Source organism: Mobula birostris, chromosome 25, assembly GCF_030028105.1.
Source record: "Mobula birostris isolate sMobBir1 chromosome 25, sMobBir1.hap1, whole genome shotgun sequence".
Lineage (NCBI taxonomy): Eukaryota > Metazoa > Chordata > Chondrichthyes > Myliobatiformes > Myliobatidae > Mobula > Mobula birostris.
This window is the reverse complement of record NC_092394.1, coordinates 3,971,408-3,976,895: the sequence shown is the minus strand read 5'-3', so window position 1 is coordinate 3,976,895 and position 5,488 is coordinate 3,971,408.

Sequence of the window (5,488 nt, the reverse complement as noted above, 5' to 3'; positions counted from 1 at the left end):
AGACGGCAACCGGCAGGAGGTGCGTCACGCCAGGGTGGGGTGGTGTCTGTGTCAGCGGAGAACGCAGAGCGTGTGTTATGTGTTACGTTGCTGTACGTGTTTATTTGTTGCACAATGCATTAACTTCACTCATTCATTGTGCATCGCCATTATATTTTGCATCGTACTTATTTATTGCATGATCACGGCACGTTTTGTATATTCATCGTCTGCAGCGTCACTGTATTTACTTGTGGTACTGCGCTCTTTATTTGTCACGAGGCCGATTTTACTCACACAGGCTCTGGAACGAACATTGCAACACACACACAACGCTGGAGGAACTCAGCAGGCCAGGCAGCATCTATGGAAAAGAGGACAGTCGACATTTCAGGCCGAAACCCTTCTGGGTTTCGCATATCACCTTCTGTTTATCTCCCCTCCCCCTACCTTTTAAATCTACTCCTCAGCTTTTTTCCCCCCGTCCCGCGGAAGGGTTTCGGCCCGAAACGTCGACTGTGCTTTTTTTTCCCACTGATACTGCCTGGCCTGCTGAGTACCTCCAGCATTTTGTGTGTGTTGCTCGGATTTCCGGCATCTGCAGTTTTTCTCCTGTTTGTGTCTGAGAAAACATTTTCCGCAACCTGTATCCGCTAATTCCTTCAAACGATAGCTGAAGTAACGTCTCCCAGGCTGACGTGACCTGTTAACGTTGGGACTTTGGGCAGGTTACATCGTGCACATGCCCGACATCGCACTCCTGAACACATTCAAAGCGGCCGACGAATCAGCCCCGTCAGAACGCCTAGAATCGGGGAAAACCAACCCCAAGGAAATGCAATGTAGAAGATATATTTAACTTAATTACTTCAAGTTTACTGTCATCTGACTGTACATATACACAACCAAAAGAAACAAAATTTCTCCGGACCACGGTGCACACGCAATTCATATACTGTATCAGACACAACATATGAAACAAAATATTACCACGAATAAGTTATTAAATTATAATTCAAAATGCATGTGAAGTGCGCAGCACAGGCAAACAGTAAAGAGCTCTGTCCTAACAATGAGACCTCGGCGGTGGCAGGGTAATCATTAGTCTCACATCCTGGGGGAAGAAGCTGTTACCCAGTCTGACAGTCCGAGACCTGACGCTCCTGTACCTCCTTCCCGACGGCAGTGGGTCAAAGAGATTCTGGGATGGGAGGCAGGGATCCTCAACAGTGCTTCGTCTACAACGCTGCCGGTAAATATCCCAAATGGGATGGAGGTGGGGTGGGGGCGAGGGAGAGTATTTACTGTTCTTCGTGTAGGGTCTTGCAAAATGAAATGTTTGTTAAACACGTGGACTGATAATTCATGCTTTTTGCTGCGTACATTTTTAAAATTTATTGCAACCAAGAGTTATTCACCGCACGAGTCTGCACAGCGCAATCCCACTTTCCCCAACCTGCTCAGGTGATCATCGCGCACTGTGCCGGAATTTACGGCCAAGGTCCCAATGCTCAGCCAATCGGTTAACGGCAGGCTCCCAGAAGCAACCAATCAAAGGCTGCACAATTTAACCAATTAACGTGCGCTTAGGACCAGTGATGACGAATAGAATCATGATATGCATTGAGCCAATCATAAACGGTAGAAATTGACCAATGACACTTGTGCGGAGCGGCGCGGCGCGGGTTTTTATGGTGGCCGGCCCGTTACCATGGGCTCCAGCGCCAGGCCCGACAATGGTGGCTGGGACACCCGCCCTCCCCGGATTGGCGCCAGCGCTCGGTTTGGTCGCAGGCCGCCCTCGCCCCCTAGGCGCGGCGTCCCAAGCAGCCGGCGCCTACAAGCAAACGCACCCGGGCAAAGCCATTCTGGCAGGTGCGAGGCCCGGGGCCGGGGAGTAGGTTTGAGGAGGAATATGAGGGAAGGGTTGTGGAAAAAAAAAGGGAAATGATTTGAGGGAGAATGAGGAGGAGGCGGGATGGAGGATTTGGAGGGGTAGGATGGGGGAACGGGAGGGGACATACGAAATTTAGGGAAGAAAGGGGAACACAAGAACTCAGAGATTATACAGTACGGAAACAGGCCATTCGGCCCAACTGTTCCATAGATTCCCTATTTGGCCCATATCCGTCTAAACCAGGGGTTAATGGACCCCTCAGTAAATAGTAGGGGACTATGACATAAACCCCTGATCTAAACCTTTCATATCTCTGTACTTCTCTGAGTGCCTTTTAAATGTTAAATGTACTTGACTCAACCACCTCTTTCTAATCCAGATCACCCTCTGGGTGAAAGAGTTGCCAGTCAGGTTCCTATTAAATCTCGCCCCTCTTGTCTTAAACACAAGACGATGACATTTCTCTCTTCTGGAGCACAATACTTAAATCCTGGGAAAAGGACTGTACATTCACTCTGTCTATAACCCTCATGGTTTTCTGCATCTCTATAAGATCACACCTCACCTTAGTTTCCAATGAAAAAGGCCTCAACTTGGTTCTTCATCTGTAACTCACTCCCTCAAGTCCTGACAACCTCTTGTAAATCACTGCACTCCTTCCAGCTAACTAGCATCTAACCTATAGCAAAGTGACCAAATCGAGACAGCATATTCCAAATTTTACCTTCCAATACCTCTGCTATGTAACAGTCCAACTTCTATATTCAGAGCCCTGAATGATGAAGGCCTTCTCCACTCACCCTGACTATCTGGAATGCCACTTAGGAGTACATTGTTCTAAGTCCTGATGAAGGGCCTTGGCCCGAAATACCAACTTTGTTCTTTTCCATAGATACTGCCTGATCTGCTGAGTTACTCTGGCATTTTGTCCTACTTTTCACTGTGTAAATTTGCCGCCATTTACAGTGCCAAAATGAAAACCTTACACTTAATCCAATGGAGGATCGGGCTATTTGACCCATCAGACCTGTGCTACCACTTAGCAAGATTACTGCACCATTCTACTGAATTGTCCCTCAGTATCCAGATCTATTTATGTCTGTTGTGAATGAACTCAATAACTGAGCTGCCACAGACATCCTGGTCAGAGAATTCCAAAGATCTATCACCCTCTGTTTTAAAGTTTCATTCCCAATTCTGAAACTCTATCCCTTGTTCCTAGACTCCAGCCTGCCAATTTCTTTAAACAGTTTGTCAGTTTCAAATAGATCACCTTTCATCCTTCAAGAGGGGTACATAGCTGCTGGCATGGCACTTACAGCTCAGGAGTTTGGAGTTCAATTCTGGTGCGGTCTGTAAGAAGTTCGTGTGTTCTTCCTGTGAGCCCCAGTTTAAAGATGTACCGGTTAGTAGGTTAATTGGTCAATGTAAATTGTCCTGTGATTAGGTAAGGGCAGTGTTTCCCAATGTTTTTTTAGCCCAGTGCCTCCTAAACCACTTTCATCCTTGCCAATGCCCCCCTAAAGCACCTTCATATTTGCCAATGCCCCTCTTAGGCACAATATATTTTCTGGCACCCCCATAGTGTAAAAACATGTCTACCATGTGCTAACATGAGAAAAATTATTCTGCTTTAAATGTTTATTTATCTTTAAACCTAGCTTACACGGTACCTGTGCACGGTACAGCAGCTTCACTATCAATGTGATCCTTCCTTGAGCTTAATGGTTTTTTTTAGCAAGAGCTGAAATATCTGGTTCAAGTTGTGACAACAAAAGCCTTAAGTGTCCACGTGTAACAATGTCCAAGCGACTTTTGTTTTTGTGAGTATGTGGTTCACTGCACTGAAACCTATTTCAACAAGGAGGATGGAAATGCAATGAAGAGCAGTTTGACGCTTCTCCAAAGACCAGGAAACTTTGTATGACAGTGAAGCCACATACCACAAAAGCCGACATTTTTGAAAAGCATTTTTGCTTCTTGAGTTAGATATGGCCCTTGTGGCTACGGGGGTCAGGGGGTATGGAGGGAAGGCTGGGGCGGGGTTCTGAGTTGGATGATCAGCCATGATCATAATAAATGGTGGTGCAGGCTCGAAGAGCTGAATGGCCTACTCCTGCACCTATTTTCTATGTTTCTATGTTTTCTATGTTTCTTCATCATTCTGAATTTCTTCTTGCAAGATCTCTTCCTGTTCTTCCATCTTACAAAGAAATGGGTTAATTACCCAGTCTGGAATTTCCAGATCATTTAAATCCTTGAATTGATTCTAAAAGTCCTTCTTCAGTTACTTCAGGTGAAAGCAGTACTCTTGCAAATCACCGTCTGTGAAAGAGAGTGCCATACTTGTAATGCAGAGAAACTGTGAAAGCTTTCTTCTCCCAATGTTTTGCTTGTATATATTTTCAGTTTTCCGATAAAATTGGACACTGCACTTTTTGTGTGGATTAAATTGAAATTCTCACCATGTAATTTCATATTTAGAATGTTCATTTTGTCATACTGATCAGCTAGGTATGCCACATCTCCACATAGAAGTTCAGTCTTGTTTCCCAAGCTCTTGTCAACCTTAAGCAAAAATTCAACCACAGTGTCAAAAAGATCAAAGGAATGTTTTAAGCAGCAGCCTTTTGACAGCCAACACATTTCAGTGTGAAGAAGCGAGCATTCAAACTCTTCATCATTATCCTTGCATAACTGGCGAAATATTCTGCTATTTAATGGATAAGCTTTAAGTTTGTTGATGACAGATATTACAAGAGTCATGCTTGAAAAAAGTTGCTGGCTAAGGTTTTTGACTGTGAGATGTTGACAATGAATTACACAATGGATTGCAAGCAGACTTGGAATTTCTTTTTTCATATGTTCCACTGAACCAATGTGGTGACTTGATGGTGCTCCATCTATGCACAAGAAATCATGTTCCTAATCTGAATACTTTTATCCTCAATGTACATTTTTAGCTCATTGTAGATTGATTCTCCGTTGATATTTGTTTTTTAACTTTTTACAAAAGGGAATCTCTTCATCAACTTTTCCAGTTTTGATAAACTGTACATATGCCATTAGCAATGCCTCGTCTCACACGATTGACTCATCCAGTTGTATCCCAAATTCTGTTTTTTGTAGCAGTTTTCATAGATGATACTCAAAGTCTTCACATTTCACCAATATGATGAGCTACAGAGTTATTACTCAGAGGAATTGATTTTAAAATACTGGTATCCATTTTCAGAACAGTGGTGAGTACTTATAATACAGCAGGCTTTATTAATCTTTCACCAATTGTATGAGATTTTCCTCATTTTGCTGTCATTTTGGAAATGTAAGAAGCAATGAGACCACTATCAAGGTTATTTTTAGTTTTCTTAGCAAATGGCTCCAGTGTGCAAAACTTTTCTAATAGTTCTTTCATCTTCAGGGACTGAGTAATACCATAAATAGCCTTTTCAGCATGTCTTTTACAGAAGTGTTTCTGCAATCTTCATTAGTACTACAAATAAGACACACGGGGCGTCACTGATCTGACGGGAACGGAATAAAACCATACTCCATGTATGTAACATTGTGTTGACACACCTTCTGTGGTTTCTGTTTCTTAGCAGGATTAGA